At 38.1% G+C, this 23,837-nt stretch overlaps 1 protein-coding gene across 2 annotated transcripts in view; it reads right to left on the bottom strand.

Moving 5' to 3' along the window:
- Positions 1-23,837, bottom strand: part of Arhgap15 (Rho GTPase activating protein 15) — a 628,420-nt gene that overhangs the window by 449,962 nt on the left and 154,621 nt on the right. The window lies entirely within an intron of this gene.

Below are 23,837 nucleotides of genomic sequence, written 5' to 3'. Positions count from 1 at the left end.
ACGTTAGGTGGGTTATGTCTAAAATTATAATAGTACATACTTGTTTAGTTTACTCTTCCAACTCAAAACACTTAGAGAAGTGGAGAAATAGGCATAGGTCAGTGAAAGAACATGAGTTTCATATGACCCAGGTGTGGGGTGGTCAATCCCTAGGATTAGTCAAAGTAAAAAGGATATGAAAGTAAATAAACCAATTAGATCAAGACATTTTCCTGTAGACTTTGATGGCTGCTTGGCTATTGAGATTTCTTTTTGTTGCGCCCCCCATTTTCTTCTAAAAATCATGCAATGTTTATATAATTAAAAAAATCAAAGAAAGAACAACATTTTAATCCTCTAGGTACTCATTTCATGTATGCACACATGTAGGCACTCACATTGGGCAACAAATACAAGCAGATTTTACATTCTGATTATGCTACACTTAGATAGTGGAAGGTCAACAAAGGCAAATAAAAAGTTGTCATATCTGTACCTCTGTCATGTATCCTTTGCATGTATATAAGACGGGAATGAGGATTTGCTCAAAACTTGATATAGCATAACAAGGTCTACTTAAAAGAACCCTGGACTGGAATTGAGAGCATCTGATCGCCAGCATTTCATTTGCAATTGATCCTGTTTGTGATGAGGAAGACAGTCATTCATTTCCATGGGACTTCTTTCACCATTAAGCATGTAATGTTCCCCCTTTTCACAAAGGGTACTACTGTGCAGATTAAATGTTATACTGCATATGAAAACACTATGAATTCAAATACACCAAGAAAGTGTAAATGAGAAGGATTAAATCATAGCACTGAAATTTTACTCAAAAAAGTTATGGGTTATTTGGAGTAGACATTGTTTTCCTTCATAATTTTGTGCATCATGAATTTTCATTTCAAATTGCAGAGGAATTTTAAGTTTTTGCTAAAGTCAACATTTAAAAATATTGTGTGGATGTAAAATTATTTCATCTACACTTAAAGGGTATATAATGGTTGATGTTTCAGTTTTCATGTGTAACGTACGTCTTGTTCAAACACACCAAAGATAGAGTTTTATTAGGACTGGCAGAGATGATACCAACATGCATTCATGGACTGATTCCATCTGTATGGAATATGTAGATCTCACTCTAAATATAGCTCTGCAATCTTCTGTAATGCCTGAGCTCAAATCTGAAGTTCAATAAACTGATACTATATTAACATGAATTTAGTTACACAATTTAAAGAAATGTGCATTCCCACAAAATATTAGACATCTAGTTCAAAAAGTGAATGTGTGTAGGTCCACTGCTGTCCTGGCAGAATTCAGTAGCCATGATGCTGTAATGTTTTATCAATATAGTCTCCTCTTTCAGTGTTTAGCTATTTATCATCAAACCAATTAACTACCTCATGTAGGTGAGATAAATAGTAAAAAGTAATTTCTACAGCCAGAATAAACAAAAAAGTTCAATATTCTGACTTTTCTACCTTAAAGCTAACATGGATTTTTGACCTCATACTTTGAATATTTAAGGGTCAAAGTCTTAATCAGGTTTGGAGATATTTCTTTTATTTGAAAAAATACTTTTAGGGTACACTGAAAACATTATTTAATTAGTTGTGTTCCCAAAGCTCTTTAATTTTCCCAAATAATATTGTGTTTAGAAATAAGATTCCCAAATGGAGAAGAAGCCTCGTTTTAACTTTTTGTAAGTAAATTTTATGCACATTTGCATGTGCTTAATTTTATTTGCATCAGTCTTTTGTACGTCCTTCACAAGATTGCTCTGTGACGTATGAAGCAAGTTTATTTTTAACTAATATATTTTTCTAGTTGCCATAGGACAGTTCCTACATAGAAGTCACTGACAAACAATAGGGATTCTCATTACAGATCTCCTGTTGCTTCAACAGAGTTCAACAGTTAAATACATTGGTAAATTTTTCCACCAAATTAATACTTGGTTTGCATTTGAAAAATCAGATTTGACAAAAACATTGGCTGCCTTTGGCTCTCATGACCATTAGTGTCTTGGGACAAAGCTCTCAGGCCATGTAGATATGCCTGGTCCAAAAATTCTTCTGTGATCACTCCTATCTCTTGTCTTCTACTTCCCCTCTGATCCAACGTGTTGAGCACTGTGTATTTGAATGCTGCATACTTCTTTTATTAAAAATTAAAAAAAATTAAAAGTTCAGAAGAAAGACATGGCTTGGGGTTACCTTGGAGAGTTTAACATGAAGAGGAGTCAAAGAGCACAAATTGCCAGTAAACCACCACAAAATAAATAACAGACTGTCAGATGAAAGGGTTAGACTGGCAACAGAAAATGGGCATTCTCTGCGCTAAAGGCCTAGTCAAGGCCATGGGAATAAATGTGCTCTCAGATAGAACTCAGCAAGAAGAATAAAAGACCAATCACAAGGGAACATTAACAACTTGGATGCACCAAGACAAAGAAGACTGAACATTTGAGAGAAGATGATAGAGCATGTCTTGGTATTGGTTCATATTTGCTGAGATTTAACTTATGCATGCTACATTTGTAAAGACATAAAGCTAACACTACAAAGGTTGGCTACTACTATGCATGAGCAGTGTGCCCCTGTGCATTTGGGTCAGCTGTGGTGTAGATGCCATTTTGCCCATTGTTCAAATCCTGGCTTGTAACCAAAGTTACATCAGACACATAGTCAAAAGAACTCTAAAGTACTGTGGGAAGAGCAGAACATCTGATAGGCTGGTACAAGGACTGAGACATGTCTATTGTTATGTAAAACGAACTCTAGGTTTCAAAACTCAGTTTAGTTTTTTTGGGGGGGTTGTTTTTTGTTTTTTGCTTTTCCTACAACTTTTGAATACGGATTGGTCACATCTATTTTAAAGATACTGCTTTAGTTTTAAAAGGTTGGGAGAGAGTTCTTAATCGCCACTTGAATCTTAACTTTTTCCACTTTGGCAGTTTGTATACTGAGGAGTACGGTGAGAACAGAACAGTGTGAAATTATTGATCTCTTGCCTTGTGAAGTTTCACGAGTCTTTGCAAAAAAAAAATTTACAAGTTTGCTTCAGGGCAAAATTTGATCATTTTAGACAGGGATTGGATATTTCGCCTTGAAAAATGTTAGCAAAAAAACCTCCTGGGGGAGAAATCACAAATTGTCAAACCATTTGGGCATAGAAAGTCATCAACTTTCTGTGGTGAGTGGCAATTTATACTCTATGCTTAGCTTTCATGGAAAGCAATGACAAATTTGGAATCAATACACCTAAATGATATGCTCCAACAGGAACTGATTGTGTTCTGTTTTTGTTTTTTCTGGATTGTATTGGGACTGATGACAATGCAATCCCAGCAGAGATTGGCAGGGGGCAGCACTGCAGGCATTGTAAATAGGGATGTGGAACCAGGCTTGGAGGGGACTTTGCAACAGCTTGCCTGGGTAGAAAGAGGACAGCTTTTTGAAGACTGACCAAGGTCTAAATACAGTTCCTGCCAGTGTTCACTTATGTGACATCTGGGAAGTCGCTAAAACCACCTGAGTTCCATTGTATTGGGCTGAAATGAGGGAATTAATATATATCCAATAATGACAGAAAAGAATAGATAAGTGTGTAGCTTGAGTATGGATAACCTCTATTATTCCTTGACAGTTTTATATCAATATTATCAAACCATTAGGGAGTCTTCCATAGTTATATAGATTAAAGTCTGTAAATCATTTTGATGATATCAAACTTTACATAAATCCTGAGCAATAGAATACCTACAAATTCATGTCTCAGTGTGGAAGGACTAGGAACACAATTTTAAGAGCTAACTCTCAAGAAAGTTCCTAAAAGTAAAACCTTCTGAAAGAATAAACTCTTTTATCTACTAGATGGTAACCTTATTGGATTGCATGTATAACAAGTTCCTTTAGTTTGGGAGTGAAGAAGTTACATAAGCTTATGAATACTGGATTCATAGAAGACTTAAAAATATTTTTGGCTAGGTAACACTTTTGCATAGTTCAGCAATCAAAAAGCATATAAAAAGGAATAAAGTGAGAAGTTTTTCCCTTCTCTTTATCTCAATAGTGGGATTTTTAAAAATGGAAAGGAACATATTTTCAGCTCATCACTGACTGCTAGGGGTGTCTGTGGTGTTTGCTGTGCAGCTACTTTTTTTTTTTTTTTGTAAAGGATCTCAGTATATGTTGACTACTGGCCTCTTTGTTACCACAGTCAGGCACCACCATTCCCACTGGCCAGTGCAAGAGAATCTGCTTCTTCATGTCAGCGTCAAGACGTTGGGTTCTCAGACCTGTGCCCTTCAGGTCCATATGAACTGAGGAAGAGCCACACAGCTTAGCACATTTTCTATCGGTTCAACTGCTGAAGTCTAGATGAATTACCTTAAATCTTTATGTGCAGATCTCCATTTTTAAGCCAATATTTTTTTTAACACAAAAGAATCCTAAGTGTTATTCCTTGTCCCACTACTGAGTTGGTTGCTGATGTTCTTGAATTTTGCCTTGCTGCTTAGAGCTTCACTCATTAAACACCAGACCTCTGTCTTTCTAGTGTAAGATAGCCTAGTGATATGGTTATCATTCTTGCAAGATGATCTGTCTTCATTTTATGCCTGATTTTAACCAGTTACTAACTCTATGGTTATTCTAATTTGTTTTCTGTTGCTTGTTGCAGGGATAAAAAAAACTAACTTGGAGAAGAAAAGCCTTATTTCATCTGATACTTCTAGGTCACAATCCATCTCTGAGGTAAAGCAACAGGAGGATGAGGACAGAACCAGTGAAGAAATCATGGAGGAATGATGCTTACTGGATCTGTCTCTACCTCATGCTCATCTGGCTTTCTTACATCGTCTGACCTCACTTCCTAAGATGGGAGTGCTATGCACTGTAGACTGGACTCTCCTGAACCAATCATCAATCAAGACAGTCTCTCACTGACAAAGGCACAAGCCAAACTGATAGGCAGTTCTGCAATCGAGGTTTCCTGTTTCCAGGTGACTCTAGTCTCTGCCAAGCTGCTAATAAAAAACTAACCAGAAGAACTGGCTTAGTCAGATAACTAGAAGTCTTAGGTATGACAGGAGAGGTGTTATGGGGTTAAACCCATAAATGTAACTAAAATACATCTAACTTAAGCATAACTATCTAAGTGACTCTACTACTTTTTCTTTAATTTTGAAATATATTTGTAACCTTCTAGTCACACACACACACATACACACACACACACACACACAGAGAGAGAGAGAGAGAGAGAGAGAGAGAGAGAGAGAGAGAGAGAGAGAGAGATAGTTTTGTGATTTCCATTTGTGGTGGTTTGAATATACTCCGCCCAGAGAGTAACACTATTAGGAGGTGTGACCTTATTGTTGTATGTGTAGTCTTGTTGGAGAAAAAGTGTCACTTTAGGGTGGGCCATAAGCCCTTCCTCCTAACCACAGGGGAGCCGGTCTTCTCTTAGTGGCTTTTAGATGAAGATGTAGAACTCTCAGTTCCTCCTGCACCATGCCGACCTGAACCATGCTCCTACCTTGATAACAGACAGAACCTATGAACCTGTAAACCAGCCCCAATTAGATGTTGTCACCCAACCAATGGTCAGAAGCTGATGACCCTCTGTGGTTGAATTAGAGGAAAGCTGGAAGAAGCTGAGGAGGAGGGAGACCCTGTAGGAGAATGAGCAGTCTCATTTAACCTGGATCCCGGAGATCTCTCAGATACTAGAACACCAACCAGGCAGCATACACCAGCTGATGTGAGGCCCCCAACACATATATAGCAGAGGACTGCCAGGGTCTGGTCACAGAATATGCACCTAAGCCTCACAAGACTGAAGGGCCCAGGAAGTTTAGAGGTCTGGTGGGGTGGGGGTTGGGGGTGGGAACATCATTGTGGAGACAGTGGGGCAGGGAGGAGGTATGGGATGTAAAACAGTTGGAAGGTGGACTAGGAAGGAAATAAAATATGGAGTTAAAAAGAAAGAAAGAAAGGAAGGAAGGAAGGAAGGAAGGAAGGAAGGAAGAAAGAAAGAAAGAAAGAAAGAAAGAAAGAAAGAAAGAAAGAAAGAAAGAAAGAAAGAAAGAAAGAAAGAAAGAATTTCCTTGCTTGAGACATGGTGTCTCAGCAGTAAGATCCTAAGACACCATCTCTTTATATTTAACGAAAAGCATGCTACCCAATGTGCTGCCTGCTGTTCTACATTTTATCTTATCTGACTGATAAGCACGGAGTAGGAGGGGCTGCAGTCTTTAAGAATATACTGCTACTTCAAGATCAACATCCTCTCTCCTTAAAACTCATTAAATACTTGATTAAAACCTTAAAACTCGGGTTATTTTAGCATAATGTTGGCATCTCTCTTGGCTGTGGATGTTTCAAAAGAAGGCATCATAAGTAGCTAACACTTTGGGGGTGGGGTGGTAAATGAAGCCTTTAATACTATGAAAAGCCATGTCACTGCTAAGGAAAAAGAAATTATTTTTCTCTTGTCCAAGTGCATGTCCATCTCTATCCACTGTTGTAACTTCTACCAAGGTTGTAATGCTCTGCTGGCAGTATGACATCCAGGGCATGGCCTGAATCGATGGGTGGCAAGTCCTATAGACTTTTACCTTCTCCTTGTTTCTGCATGTGACAAACAGACCTACTGATGAGTTAACTAAGTTTCCTTTTCCTCTACTGATGCACCCTTCCGTCTTTCTCCTTCCCCTGTTTCTCCGCAATCATGACTGGGGGCAGCCTGAGCAAGTCTGGCATTAGTCTGTTAGGAAAGCCACGTCTCCCCTTTTCCCTTTAGTACAAGAATTATAAGGAAAATAAGAAATCTTAGCTTTTTAAAGTGAGCCCATTAATATGAAAACCAGATTCAGACGATTTCAATAGCCCCATTTCAGCTTTCAAAGGAGTCTTTGATTTTTTTTTAACTTGTGAAGATTTACAGATTGACTTCATTTCTAGGCTGGGTGAAATGTGAGGTCACCTCAGGCCGGTCTGAATTACTGGGAACAGTCTCAAACCCCATGATGTCCCCAACTGTGGCTACTCCCCAAACTCTCTGGTGGATGCAGACTCACTTCCTTCTGAGACAAACTACACCCATCACCATCTGTAAAGGCTTCCATAGCATTGAACAAAGGCACAACCCTGGGCTTTAAGCATCAGTTACAACTATCAAAACACGCATGCTTTTCAAACCAAATTCTACAGCTAAAACCCATGCATGCAGGAGCTAGGTAAAGTCCAATAAAATGACTGAAAAATAAACCCAACCAAAGCTCTGAAAGAAATATATTTTAACTCTATAACTAACAATGAGAATTCCAGGAGAATAACAGAGGGTTCTGTGATCAAAATATGTAAAAAAAGAATTATTACTCGAAGGCAATTTACAAATAAAGCACTTGACAAGCTTTAGGACAGAGTGAATAAAGACTGTACTCCCATTTTCTCACCCTCCCATGCCTAAGACGATCTACATGGAGCATTTCAGTTTTCAGCGAGCGGAAGGCCCTTGTACCTCTTGTTTAAAGATGGGCAGGTCAGTCTGAACAATGTGGTGCATTCAAAGCAGGACTCAACTTGAACAGAGACATGCAGCATCTGAGAATGAACTCTAAGCTGAGTAAGTATCTCCACTGTACTTCTTGGCAGAACTTGGGACTGAGTATACCCTCAGTATTTGGCACAGATCACAGTCTTTAATGTAGGCCTGGCTCGTTTCTTGACAAATGCTATGATCACATAGGATCAGGACAAAAAACACTGTACTGTTCAGGAAATTCAGGACTCACATGCCATTCCCGTCATCAGAGGAAGTACTCGAAGATCTTTTCTCTAAGCACGACTACTTGAAGATGAGAAGGGTTTCACAGGATAAATTAAAACCCACCAAATTGGCACTTCAGCTGAATGAAGAGGAAAAAACCCAGAAGGGTGGACTGTCCATAAAAAAAGACAACACTTCATTCTCTGCTAGAAATAATAACATCCTTTACATGTCCCCTGTCTCTATGAGGAGATTTAAGTGCTTTATCTAATTAATCCTCCCAGCTTCCCAGAGAGGCAGATAGGGGGCAGATATTATGATCTGTATTCAGCAATGGTAGAAATTAAAGTGCCTGATTAAGTGACTTAGAAAGGAGACAGCATTTGCACTTGAATAAGTACACTCTGGATTCTATGCTATTTTACTGGAAATAATACCCATAATACAGCTTGAATCTGCCTTGTTCTAATCCATCCTATGTAAAATGTAGACAAAGAAACAATAGCGAAGACGCAACCATTTCAGTGTGGCCACACACAAAAAACATAACACTGGTAGGTTAAGAAAGAGATTGTGAAACTTACAGTGAATTCTGGCATCGAAACAATGAATTTTACTTTTAAAAAAATCTGCAAGAAAATTCCCCATACTTTGAAATTGCCACAGTAGTCCTTTTAAAGCATGATATGCATTTTTAAAATAGTAGTATATGCATTGCTTCAGAAACTCCACCTGAGGGACCAGGTGCCAGAAGTCAGGGGAAAAGCACAATTGACCTAAACAGTTACCTACTCAAAACCTTTTCTTTGTGGGCAGAGTCATGTCTGAACTGAATACTCCAAGGAATGACAACCCTCTACCCTCTGAACCAAAGAATCTCTCTTTCTTTTTTAATGTTTCTATTTAATGTGTGGAGCAGTCAGGTAAGTAGTTCATCCCAGTTAGCCGTGCCTGCAGCAGACCTTCTTGGGAAGGCTCTGTTCATTTCCAAGAGGTATCTGCTGAAATTTCACAGGTCTCTGTGTACTACCTGGTCTAGATATTACAAATATGCAGCCCCAAGGGACATGAGTTAATCCACAGGAAGGCATTTAGGAAGAAGGTGTTCTTGAGAATGTGCTGAGGAAGTAAAAAACTCTAAATGTCTTTATGTTGGCACACTCCTTCTATATGTATGCAAGATAATGTTTTAATTAATAACAAGTACGTGTTTTTAGAAACACTTCTGTGTCATCATAGTTACTGTTAGAGACTGTACCCAAGGTTCATCTAAGCAAGCTGAAACCCAGCTCCAATGAGTTTATTCTGATGGCCTTTCAGACCTGTTTCTACAAACCACCTCATCATTCCGAGATGAACACATCCTTTACAAGATGCTAGATACACATAAATCCAGCCCTTAAACTTCCAGAGAGGATAGAAAACCAATTAATATGTTCCTTAAAATAATTTTTTCCCTCAAACAACGTGGATCGACATAGGCAGAAAAAAGACTCCCTGGAGAAGCTGTCATGACAGAAAAACAAGGGCAGAACTCAGAGGCTGGGTGTTTAAAGTAAAAAATTGAGCTCCATCTTCCCCTGGACCTAGAAAAGAATCCTTATTGTAATATCTAGCTCCATATGGCCACATTCAAAGTCTGTGTATGACAAGTTGTATGGTAAGACAAATCATACTATGAGGTTTTGAAAACATTTCCACAGATGAGTAGTTTAAGATTAAAAAAGTTCTGACTATCCAAATAATCAAGTAGACAGCACATCCCTGTGACAAGAGAAGGCTTGATACAGCAAATACAGAGGCATGGAAGGTATACGTTGTATTGGCATATGGTATGTGAGTTCTTTATTCTAGCCATTTCATATTTCTGTCTCAAACATAAGCAATCCTCTCTAAGCAAAGGATACCCACTGAAACTGGTCATGTTTTCTTATGGAGAGGGTGAACAAAAAAGGAAAATCAAACTCCTACTCTCTCCCCTATTTGCAGACCAAATGGCAGAGGGAGAATGCACTTCCATGTGTAAGGTTCCCTGGACACACTGGAAGGGAAGGGAAGAAATGTTCAGGAGGTTGAAAGACACGGACCCAGTTAACTCCAAGATCAAAACAAAAACTCCAATCACAGCATGTTGAAGTCCTGTCCTGTTCTTCCTCCCTGCCCTGTGCTCCCAGAAATAAGACCCAGCCCCAAAATATATTTACAAATACCTTGGCCATATAGCCAGGCTCTTCTCTGCCTTGATAAAACTTAAAATATCCAATTTATTCTAGCCCACGTTTTGCCAAATAACTGGTTTTCCGTGCTCATCAGGTACCATGTATCCACCTTGTCACATCTTCCCTGGGGAAAATTCTGCCTGGCCTTCTCCCAGAATCCTCTCTTCTGGATGTACTACCTCTATTATATCCTAGGCCATAGGTCATTAGCTCTTTAACTGACAGGTGATGAATCCACATAGTACACATGAAAGTCTCTCAAAAACCACCACCACAACAAGACAAAGGAAGAAACTGTGAAGAACACTATGAACTATGCAGTATCCAAGCCAGAAGAATGCTAAGATGGTGTGGTGACTGAGACCCTAGTGACAGAATTTCTAAGCAGTCTACAAGTACTGATCTGTCTGTTGTGTGTAAGATTCAGAATTAAATCTAAGAGAGTAAACATAATGCAGAGAATTACCATGAAAGGGAGATATTCAAGCATTAAAGTACCTTCAAGTAAAGTAGTAACTGTGGACTTAGCTCCCAAAGATACAAAATATGATTATAACAATAAATAACAATAATACATGGGCCTATGAAAGGAGGGCAGAAAAATGCTAAATGTTAAGCCAAAATTAAGTTTATTAATACTAAATGCATAAAGCATTTAGAGGCAGTGTTAAATAAATTGTTTGTAACATAAAGTTTGGTAGTAGGGAGACTTCTGTGGCTTTAAAACTTAGATTTATAGAGAGAAATGTATAGAACACCACAAGGGACCCAAAGTTTTGTAAACACTTTTCTTATTTTCATCTCCATGGCCCTTAAGATTCTGGTGGGCAATTAGGGGGTGGATTCTAAGACTGGATTGCTCTGTGTACCAGTGCTGTCCTGAAACTTGCTTTGTAGACAAGGTTGCCCTTGAACCCCCAGAGATCTTTCTGCCTTTACCTCCTGAGTGCTATGAATAAAGGTGTGTGCTGTTAGGATTCTGTCTAAGCTCCACCCCACAGTTACCTGGCAACAGCCAGGTAGACCTGACCTACTATCAAAGGGAATGCTCAACACCCCCCCTCTCTCTTATATATCTTATTGCCTCACTCTCAGCTTCTCTCTTGCCCCCTTTTGGATTTCTCCCCACCTCCCCATCTCTCCAAGTGGTCATGGCCGGTCTCTGCTTCTCTACTCTCTCCTTCTCTCTGCCTTTTTCTGCCTCCACTACCCCCTTAACTCCCATCCTGTGTCCTGAATAAACTCTATTCTATACTATACCATAGTGTGTCTGGTCCCTGGCACCCCCTATAGGCACCCCCTTCTCCCACACCGCCATAGAATATAGTCTTATACCTCTTTCCCTTTTTATGATCACGACATGTGCCACCATGCCCTGTTCAATTCCCACCTTTATAACAAGGAATAGATGTGGAAAGTTTGCTCTGAGAAGTATTTGTGATACAAAAAAAAAATGCATGGGAGAGGGTTCCAGCATAGCTTCAAAGACTGTGTGAATAAGGACTTTCCAAATGTACAAGTGGGCACTTCTTAGATGCTCTCATTGGAACAGATATTCTGCCTAAATTCTCTGATGTAGTTTTTCCTTGCAATCACTATAAGGTCATACTGTCTACACAAGACCAGAATTGAGAAAAGTTCACTTTAGCCACAAGCAAATTGTTTGTGGAAGGATTCATAAAGGGTGGGTGCATGTTGACTGAGAAGAAAAGAAATAAGATGGCACCACAGAAAGGGTAGTGTATCAGCCTTGGGATAGCAGACCAATAACTGAGCAGTATGGTTAGAGGTCAGTTATCCCAGAGGCGAGTATTAGCATCTAAGGTGGATGTCACAAGTATGTTGATGTATCAACATATCTGACCCAGGCAGCCATTAAACCCCAAGAAGGAACCTTGTATAAATGGTTCTCAGCAGTGACTTTGTCTTCTGTCTGTAGATGGATGTCTCAAGAGAAAGATGTTTGCTTTCAGAAAAACGTGTTCTCTTGATCTTGTGAAATAAGTAGGAGTAATTAAATAATAAACTGGCCTGATTTTCATATTTACAAACTGAACTAAGCAGGGAAATACATCCATCTCATCAAATGATAATTTTGTTTAAATGATGATTTGAAAAGTTATTTTTTAAAATTACTTCTTTCAGTTTTGTTTTTTAACTCCACCTCACCATCGCCAGGATGAGCAATGTGGTGTACACATTCATAATGTGCGACCCATTTGTTGCCAATCAATATTGTTTCTCGGAGCAACAGTTCAGTGATGGAGTGAGCAGCCTACCCCGTGCCCCCAACCTTTTCGCCTTTTGAAAAGAAATCAGGGGCTGCTCAGTGCCCAATATGTGACAGGAACTGCCTGGAGGAACTCAGTATTTCTCCTGAGCTGACTCCTGCCCAAGAGATGTGGCCCCTTCATTTCTGGGTGGCTTCTGTTTTTGTTTATATGTGGGTTTTCACCAAACAGAAGAGTTTATTCTTTGTTTTGTTTTTTGATTCAGGGATTTTTACTGAGAGTGTTGACTTAATCCATTGTGATACATTTTGGTATACATTGTTAAATTCTCAAAGCCTGTTAGGCAAGGTGTCCTGGGGAAATCAAAATTTATTATTGTCATTATGAAACTCTGAAATTAAGACCACCTTGCAAAACAACCGAATTGTTATAAACGTGGTGTGTCGTCTGGTTACCCAATCAATTGGCCAGTAACAGGAGACAGCTATTAGTCTGTGCTGTGTGAATCTAACTTCCTCCTCTTAATGTGATGGAATTAATTCACACAACCTGATAACAAGGCTATTACAATGCGAACAATGGTTTAAAAGTGGCTTGCGTGGAACAGCCAGGCACCATTGAACATTTCAGATCAAAGGTCTATTGAACAGAAAGAACAAATAGAATCAATTTCTTGAACTGTCTCTGCATTTCCAAAACTTGCAACATTATACCACAGAATGTGACTTAATGAAGTACAGATGAGAAGACCAGAGCGAAGCTAGTTTTAATGTAACAATGAAAATTAATGGAGGACTTTGGACTTTTTTCCCCTCTATGGAAACAAACTAGTTATTAAAGACAGCTTTGTTCTCCTAAAATTCTAGACTTTAAAGCCAGCCAGGACATAGATAGTTCACTTAGGCACAGATAACAAGGCGTCGAGTCATACATTTGCTACTTTTTATCTGGGCTCGAAGGCTGCGTGAGGCATAATTTATTTATGTTTAAGCCACAGTGTATTTAATGAGGTAAAGTGACCTAACCTACCTCACAAAAGTAATGGAGGATGCATGGGCATTTTGCTTTAAAAACCCTGAAATGAATAGTTAAATAATGACCACAATTAAGTGGATTCTGACTGAAAAAAAGATTATACATTATTTCAGGTATCTCAGCCTAATTACCATTGGTTTTGGACACAAAAAGCAGATATAAGGATACCAGTGCAGTGTTATTTCAAGTAGGCGTATTCAAAAATAACACAGGGTCTGCAGCCACAGTTAGATTGATTAAAGGGCTGGAGATGTAGCTCCTTAGCACAGTGGCTTGTCCAACATGCCCAAAAACTTGCACTGTCCCTAACACTGCAGTAAAGTATGTGATTATGAAGGAGAATGATGTGAACAATTTGTTTTTCTTAATCTTTAATTTAAAGCAGTCTATTAAGAACTCCTGCAAGAATAATGAAATGACACATTGTCAAAATCCTGGACAAAGTGCTTCAACACATACAATATGTACCATCTACACAGATAGTGTTATCTTTGCATTGTTAAATATAAAATCACAAAGCAAAAGAGTACAAAAAATTCTGCTTTATATGGCTAAATATAAATTTAGAAGAAAAAACAAGCTATTAAAAGTAAAATTCAGAACTGGCTTGCTGAAAAATACATATTTCATACTTCTGAAACATTCATGAAAACATGGAAAAATCACGTTACACCACGACTTGAGATCGTGGAAATAGATGGGCAATCTTCTTGACTATTGATAACTGCGGCTTGACATGGTCATCAGGGCCTAGGCAAATAAAGCATGTTCCTAGCCCAAGACATCAGGAGAAGGCAGGGATGTTAAGACCACTTCCTTCCCAATCACAAGAGTCTTGGGGTTTGTGAGACAGGTGAGTAGGCTACACCCAGAGTTAAACACATCCAAAGCAATGTTAAATATGGTTCAATTGTAATGCTCATTGGTACCTGTAAACCCCAATGTGTTTCATCGATGGGACTGACTCCATTATTTTCCTTTTTAAATAAGCTAAAATGTTGGAGATGGAGGCAGTTTGAGTCCCAGGCCTTTGTCAGACCTTTCTCTAGTCCCCTAGCTGCCTTGAGGAATGTGAGTCAAGCCAGACTGCTCTCCTGCAGACGCAGACATTTCAACAGTCACAGATGACTGAAGGAAGCCTCATGGCGACCACAGCTGGTTGCTGCCAAAGCATGGCTCCTAAAGGCAAAACCCCCAAACCCTAGCAGCACTTCTTTCAAACAGATCCTACTGGACTTATTGCTTTCTGAGTCTCCTTCCAATTTAGATGCCCTTGGAAACATCCCCAGCCAGGCTGGAGGGCAAAGACTACCCCTGACAGCTTAGCAAAGAGCCTGTGGTGCCTGGTGTGTAAGAGACAGCACCACCATGGGAACGACCACAGTGCATCGTGTAGATGAAACACCGTGTTTATAAACACTCCATCCTTAGCTATATAAATTGGCCAGGGCTGGCCAAGCAACAGCCTTCTGTACCATTCCCCTATGCTAGTACTGAAACACTACGCTCCCACCCACAAACGTTTTCCTCAAATTGTGTTTTCTTGCCCGAGTTTTGATTTCTTCAGTATTGGTAGAACAGGCTGATCTTGTAACATGAAGGGCAGAGGTGGTGTCGCCAGCAGAGGCCGAGGCCACAGCAGCAGTAGAATACATGGCAAAGTAACAGGAATTACATCACCTCAGAGTGGCAGCAGTCACAATGGCAACAGCCAAGAGCTTGCTACAGAGTTCCCTAGACAGAGCTTAAAGGCCAAGGGGCAGTAACCCAATCTGCTTCAGGGAGCCACAGATTGGCCACACCCTAGGTCAGAGAGTTCTTCGCCAGTCATTTTAAGGCTAAGGGCTCCAGTACCTGAGGCTCGCCTGAGAGGTGTAGCTCTAGGGTGTACTGTATGCAACAGCTTGTGGCTGTTTTCTGCTGGGACTCAGTACTGTAAGCAACTGTGGATTGTAAAAGCTATGAAAGTGTCAGCCCTGGAAGAGTTTCTTCTTCAGGATTCCTATCTGGGTAGAACAAAAAGATCCATCTACTTACTGCCCTGTTCTACCTCTCTGCTCCTGCATCCCATGGTTATGAGCATAACAGGTTCCTTGTTACAGAAAACTTTACCACCATCACCAACCACCCCTTCTTGATGCATAAAAGTGAAAACAAAATGATTGGAGATTTAAAAGAAATAGTTCTTTCTTTTAAAAAATTGCAGATTTAATTCATCCCCACATTAAAGTAAAAATGGAACTACAGACTACGTAAAACTCGTTAAACATTGGTTTGTGAGCTAAAACTGTTTTCTTTCAAGTGGAACATAGAATATGAAAAGATATTAACACGGAAATTCTTCCCTCACCATTAATATGGAATTAAAATTGTAAAATGAAAGCACACATGTTAAACCTGCAAGAAATATTATATAACAAGTTAGATATTATAAAAAAGGATTTTTACACTTTTTAAGAAAGAATTCCTTGAAGAACTTCTTGAAGAGATAAAGATGATTTATTGGAGGAAATGGGGTCTTGAGGAATCTACTTAGGCTGGCTTCTCAGTGAAACACAGCTTGGGAGATACATGGTCAGAATAGGAACACTGATTTCTGAAGGTCCGAAACTAATGAGAACAGAGTTGAAAGGACAGAGTCCAAACCAAATCCAGCTATTACTAGATCTCTGATCTTTATGAGGGCCAGAAAGGGCAAAAATAACACTGCAGAAAATTATATTAACAACAGAGGAAAAAATAGAAATCTCGTGTTCAGAAGACAAAGACAAAACTTCCAGTATCAAAACGGGTAGAGGTAGGCTGAAGTAACACCACAGTGGGGATACTACAAGGATGGAGGAGGGGTAGGGTACCATAGAAAAACTTAAGCCAGCCACAGCTTGGCTATCGCTGTCTTGAACTCTCAGCCCCTGTGATTATCAGCACAACCTTCATACGACTGGGCCATTCCACTTTCTATCACCCATGGAAGAGGAGATCATAAGGACCAACTTCCAGTCCTGCACTCAAATATCTATAGGCAGTTAATGGCTCTCAATGAAACAGATGTTTACTTCAGTTGTACAGCCATCACCAAGGTGCTCACACTTCTGAAAATAATCCTTCACCCATGCTCCATTAACAACTGAAATGAAAATCCTTGTCTAACCAAGCAGGAAAGACAGAGATAGAGACAGAGAGAAAGGAAGGAAGAATAGGAGGAGGAGAGGGAGGAGAGAGAAAGAGAGAGACAGAAAGAGAGGGAGAGAAATAGGAAATAGTTGTAGAAAGAAAATAGACTAGTGGAGTGAGGACCAATGCCATTAAAGATATGGACAAAAATCTCATAATGAAACCCATTATATACAACTAGTCAAATATGCATATAATAATAAAAATTAAAAATATTGAAAAACAAACAAATAAGGGAAGACTTTTATAAGGCATTAGATTTCCTGAGGATGAAAATCTAAACTTTAGGTGACTGTCACTGATGTCAACATTAATGAAGGTAAATGTTTTCAATTTTGTTGAATATATGTTTAAAAATTTTGAATGTGACTAGTATATTAATAGCAAGCTACTGTAATTTTTAAAATATTTTCAAAGTACAACTACAAAGCATCACATAAAAAGATCAAAGTCAAATTACTATATTAATGGTTTAAATATACCAAGCAATATTAACGTAAATTTAAAAATAAAAATCAATCAGGAGATTTGAATTTCCAATGAAATATAATTACATTAAATTATAACACAATAATAATACAAAAGAATAATTAAATCAATACGGGTGCTATATCAAAGAAATCAGCATCTCTGAAATATATTTCTTTAAAAAGGAGATAATGCATAATTAAAATAGGCATCATAAAACCACACAGACGCAATGCCTTTGCCACCAAATGATACAGTGATTATCACTTCCTGGTAGACCAAAATGAATTAGGGATGATTAAATATCATCATTAATCAAAAGGCTAATGCTAAAACACACTGACATTTTTTCCAAAAGCAGCAACAAAGGTGAAGGAGCCTTCTGTTTCTAAGACAATTAATACTTTATGGAGTAAGTATCTCCAGCCTCAGTAGGAGCAAATGATGATGGAGCAACTTAGGAATTTGTGCGAAAATTGAGTTAAATATTATGTCATATAGAGAAGTCTCAGCTTTCACGAAGTGTGGTCTATACAGAGAGGAGTTTTACTCAGCCATAAAGAAGAATGAAATTATGCCACTTATACATATGTTACCTTAGTAAATCCTCAATTTCTACATGCATCACATTATCTCAATAGAATGGAGACATATCATTAAGTTCGGGCCAGGAGAGCTGGACATGCAAATCAAAGTATCTCTACTTGCTTCAAGAAATCTAAAGCAAACAATCCAAACAAGGCCTGGGTCGTAGCTATGAGAATAAAAGAAGTTCTAACTTTTTAATAGTTCTTTGACACATACTCATTTTAAAGGGCAGACACAAGGAACTGTGTTTTTGTTGTATTTGATTTTTTTTAAGTCAGTGTTACAAGTTGATGCTAATTCAACAAATGCCATTTTTTCTAACTTGCTCTTTTTGTTTTTTGTTGTTTTGTTTTTCAAGACAAGAGTTTCTCTCTGTAGCCTTCACTCTACTGGAACTCACTCTGTAGACCAGGCTGGCCTCGAACTCATGAGATCTACTTGCCTCTGCCTCCCTAGTGCTGGGATTAAAAGTGTGTGCTACAGCTGTCCAGCTTCATAGTTTTTCCTAATCTTTATTTTAATTTTTGTGTCTTCTACATTCTTTGACAGCATAGGATCCATTGTTTACTGTTGCTTGGTAGCCCAATGTCTATTCAAGTACCTGTAGATTTCATAAGTACTTTTTTTATACAGAATACTAATTAACAAACTTCAAATTTCATTATTCTTCTATTTTACAGATCATTTATAAAATTATATTTTCTAACTCCTTACATCTATAATTTTTTAAATACACACACATAGAAACACACACACACATACATACTAGGTTTTAACCCGATTCTGTTAAACGTCATTGAAGGAAAAGAACTTTTGTTGTGTGAGGTACAAAGCATTTATTTTAACTTCTATATTCTAAGATACAACTATGTTACACATCTGTTGGTTATTTCTTTCCTACTTAGGTCTCATTTGTTTTTGTTGTTGAGAATATCCATCAGATTAGCTGCTTGGCCAAATTTTTCTGCCTTTGCTTTGAAGGTGTAGATTTTTCAAGTGCCAGAATCATGTGCTAAAATACTTCTCAGGAGTGGTAGCTAATTGCCACTTGGTTTACTGGGATTGTTTGAGGGCCATTTTGTTTGCTTGCTTTAAACCAATATGGTCTATGTAAGAAAAACAGGGGTTTCAAATAACAAAAAGAAATGGTAAACGACACAAAACTGAACTTTGCCATGCCAACTGCATACAGAGTTGATTTACAGTCATTTCCACTGACACTAGGTAGTTCATTTGCTGAAATCTGTAGCTGGTTTGTTTTTCTTGTAACAAACTTTTTCACCAAAAAATGTGGCATTTTATGTATTTAGATGGCTTTATTCACAGCAAATTTTGTTGATTTTGCTGTGGAACAATTTACACTGATGACTGTCATTCTATTCTTTGAAACACATCTAATATTATCTCATCATGTGTATACATATACATGCACATACATATACATCATAAACACATATACATATATAGAAATGTATAGGTTTTGAAATCTAGGGGATAATTATTACAACGGGGTCCCTCACAGTTGACTCACTCTACCAAGAGTTTAATTGAGTCCAACCATATTCATCACTATATTTATATACTGTGTAGTTTTAAGACATCTTGTAAATGTCTACAAATTGAATATAATGTATTTGAGGGTGGACCACATATACTCACTTGTTATTAGAAAACTGAACAAGCCCCAAATATCAGCCAAATAGTAAATTAAAACACTTAAAAATCTTGCTTCATTTTGTGTTTGTCTCTGAAAGGAAATATTTTACCTTGAATATGCTGATCTTTAGTTCTTATCTTTTACACATCTGCCTTTGAATTTAATCATTAATCCAAAATTTCCACATCTTAAACACTTCTGAACTAATTCTAAAATAGTTATAAACTGGAATGCAGGTTGATATTTTATTGAATAATGTGAACTTTAGTTCCATATTCAAGTGTTTAATCAAAGAATGTTAGTGATTCCTTTAAATTAGCCATTATATCAGCAGCAATGAAAAGAAATAACAAACTGTGAAAAATGAGCTTCTATCTTAATAATATCAACACCTAACAAAATGTCCTTTAATTTAGATGTTGCAGATAATTTGAATGTCTACTTGTGCCAAGACTATTGAAGGTTCTGTGATTATTCTTGATGAAAACCAGGAGCTCTTTCGGCACTGGCTTTGTATATTATGGTGGGCAGCTGGGTCATCGGCTAATGTGTCTCTGCTATACTAGCTATGACTCAGTACCATGAAATATAGACAGACACGACATATAGGTCGGTTCTGAGTCTGGGCTTTAAAGACCCATTTGGTTTTGTTACGTTAGTGCCAACTAGTTTTTTCCATTGGTATGGTTCCAGAATGTAGATATTATAACTAACCAAGATCAGAAGACACACATACACACACACACACACACTCACAAACACACACACACACACCCTAGACTACACAAAAGTCTGTTTTGGTTAACTCAAGGGTCACATGCTGAAATGTGCCAAAGAAAAACTTTAATAATACTTGGTCTGTGTATTTCTCTGTTTTGATTGTCTTCTTCAATTTATTATATTGATTTCATTTATTCAGAAACATGAATTGGGGTTACATATCCAATATTAACTGTATGATTCACAATAGTAGGAAAATTACTATTATGATGTTGCAACAAAAATAATGTGATGGTTGGGGTGTCACCCCAACATGAGGAGCTAGATTAAGGGATGACAGCGGTAAGAAGGTTGTAAACTCCTGAGCTAGTTTTTGATGAACTCAATTATTCCATTCCTTTTTTTCTCATCACTCCTTGCTACCAAATTGAACCTGCTATAAATCCAGAAATATAAACTCATGGTAGTTTTAGAATTTAATTTAGCTGAAGAACTTGAAATAAATTTTAGATCCCAGACAAAACAAGCCTGAAATTTTAACATGAATATTTTAGGTTTAATTTTTTAGAAAGGGAAAGGAGAAAACTCCAAAGAGAAACAAATAAATTTAACCTCTATACTTACATAATTTGGGGGGGTGGGAAGGAAACCTAACAATACATTAAAATAGACGTGTTTATGAATTACATCTCCACTTTACATAAATACCTGATCTGGGAAAAATCTCCTACAATTTTTAAAATAAATAATAGTGGCAATTTTCAGATATACCTTTTTTTTTTTTAAAAAAATCAACAATTGTTGCAATATTAAATTGCAGAGTTACATGGCCTGTAAGGTCATTTTCAAATTTTGAAAAACAAACATGAAAATACCGTTTGTCATGAAAATATGAGAAGTTTAATTTTCTCAGGCCATTTGCAAGCTTTCCCATCAACTACACAGAAATCAAATTTCTTTTCTTTTCCCTGGAAAGTCCTGAAATGCCAAAACTTTGGGGGCAATGTTTAGATTTTCCAACTGTTATTTCCATCTTCTTTTATTTCTTACAGTGCAGTTTGTGGGTTAGAACCTCTAAAGTTGTTGGCTTAACAATGATCTGTGACAACCCGAGATTCTGTTAGTCCACGTTATTTTTAAAAATAGCAAGATGTGCAGTTTTCTCTTGTTTTCCAAGAGGCCAAGAAAGATGCTATCTTGAAGATGCTGAACGCTGTGTTCCCTGAGCCCTCTCTGTCATTCTGTTCCCCTAGAACTTTCCAAGCCAGATTATGTTGCTTCCACCTAATGCTGCAAACATTTTGAGTGCAAGCCCAATGCGATTCTGAGACTTGGGTATGATTCCTCATAACCTGGCGTCCTTCCTGGAAGTTAACTTTGTTAGGCAGTTATTTCTATAAACATACTGAGGAACAGAAAACCTACATGACCAGATGAAGTCTACTACCTGCCTTTTCTCTACAGCCCTGCAATATGGAATCTGGCAATTCCTTGGGGGGGGGGGGGTCCCAAGATCTCTTTAAAGGGTTAAATCCTATTTCCAGAACTTCCATTACCTCTCATAAGTATTAAACCTTTGGATTATATTTGTAAATGCATAATTTGGATCAGTCGGGTGTTTATTCTGTTATGAATGAGTTCAGAGTTTGCAGGCTTAAAACAACCACTTATTTGATTAAAGTCATACATCTCAGTCTTACTCAGATATTCTCAAGAAGTTACATGACTGAAACAAGCCTCTTTTGCTAGGTGCACAGTATATATTACCCAATGGGAGCATTTCCGGAGGCCGTTGATAGAGACATCTTCCACCAATGAACATCTTTAGCATATCCAGACTGTTGTTGTACTTGTACTTTGACTCATAGAACATGAGTCAAAAAGTTCAAAGATAACTTAGAGTATAATATCTATAGGTTTTGTGATAGGTTACACTAAAAGTTTCATATACACACATTTTAAAAGCTTATGAGATGTTGGAAGAAGACTTTCTTTTCTGCATCAAAGGAATCTCAGGAATTGAAAGATACACTCTGGCTCATCACTGGATCAGAATCAATAGTAAGTAGTTATTCATATTTCCAATAGACTATGTAGCTTTAGATTCCTATTATTTGCAAATCCACTAAATGAAGAGTTACATGGTGATCCCAAGGTAGAAATAAAACTTTTGGAATTTGGGACAACAGTTCTGGACAACCTAAGTCTTATATGTAAGTGAATCAAATTTCCCTTGTCCCCTTCACATGTGTGTCTAGGGATGTTTCCTACGCTTGGCTATATGGTCTCATGGATGGTCTTGAAGTCCTCTGATGAAGAATGAAAAGTCATGGGTAGCCCCTGTCATCAGCCTGCCCTAGGATGATGACTTAAGGCAGTGGTGAGCAGAAATGCTACTACACATCATTCAAGCAAACAACCTAATGTTGGGTAGACAGAGGGAGGAATATACGGTAAGGAATGGCTTTATATGGTAATCAGAGGCCTGAGAAGGAACAATGTAGAAAGAAGATTGGAGACAATGAAGTCTGGAAAACATTAGTGGGATCATGAGAGTCAGCAAGAACATGCATGTTTTATGTCTCCTGTTAATGGTCATAATTTTCCCAGAGATCACACTCTTGAACCAGATGATATGAATCTTCGGTGTTCTCCATCTTCTAGCCTTAGCCAGTTAGATCTTATAAAATAAACCCATGAAGGAGGTAGTCACAGGGTCAGGCATGACACTGTACTGACCTAACACCAATACTTCCTCCCAACAAAGCCAATATAGCTTTGCTTACTGAATAGCCTTTCATCAGAAGAGACAACCATTTAGAATGTCAGAACAACAAACAGGTTCTGGATAACAGATTGAACCCCTTCTGCTCTTGGGATCTTGGTTCAGTCTTCCTGGACTAGAAATAAACTCTCATTATTGGTTTGCATTTTCTGATTGGTGCCTATGCCTGTTCCATTGTTTCTGATTTTTATGGATATAAAACTAATAACACGGGGCTATTAGCTCTGTTAAAGGTACTTGACTGCATCAAAGCAAAGACATAAAGGAAATGAAACCCAGAACACCTAGCTCTAGGGCACACTGTTCTTCTTAAGTGCCTCATCATTCCGGAACAATTAACCTTGCAATGGTATGGCGTCTTAAAATGTGTCTGAAATATAGTGGTATCTTATAATAAGAAACTCTGACATAATTGCAACTCAAGTACAGTGCACTCGCTGAGCTGCTCTACAACATAGTTGTCTAAGAACCAACGTACACAAAAGAATATCCACCATAGCACACATCTGTAACATTTAAGCTTCTTAAGTTTTTAAACCTGGCCTCTGCTGGATTATACATCATTACTTTTAGGACAGGAAGAGGTGTGCTTCTAAAGGTATCAGTAATTCTGCATTTAACTTAAAACAATTGTCAATGGCTGGTAGCTATGCATGCTGAAGATACAGGATAATAATATAGAAAATGGCTGGTATATTCATGGGGAAAGCTGGCCTTTCTAACCATACCATAGCACTCTTGCTGTATGCCAACAGCATGGATGGTTCTGGCATGCAGGTGACTCAAGGAGCTACCTCTTGTATCCTGTAGGCCTGGCAAGTCCAATGCACTATAAGCTGCATCAAATGAAGTCTGGAAGTGTCAAGAAAACCAAGCCTGAAGCTAATAGAAAAGAAAAGAAACTGGGGAAGGCCCTTGAGGACATTGGTACAGGGGGAAAGTTCCTGAACAGAACACCAATAGCTTATGCTCTAAGATCAAGAATTGACAAATGGGACCTCATAAAATTACAAAGTTTCTGTAAGGCAAAGGACACCATCAAAAGGGCAAATCGGCAACCAACAAATTGGGAAAAGATCTTCACCAACCCTACATCAGATAGAGGGATAATATCCAATATATATAAAGAACTCAAGAAGTTAGACTCCAGAAAAACCAAATAACCCTATTAAAAAATGGAGTACAGAGTTAAACAAAGAATT

Source organism: Apodemus sylvaticus, chromosome 5, assembly GCF_947179515.1.
Source record: "Apodemus sylvaticus chromosome 5, mApoSyl1.1, whole genome shotgun sequence".
Lineage (NCBI taxonomy): Eukaryota > Metazoa > Chordata > Mammalia > Rodentia > Muridae > Apodemus > Apodemus sylvaticus.
Note: the sequence above shows the minus strand (reverse complement) of the source record. Positions and strands in the feature narration are given on the sequence as shown.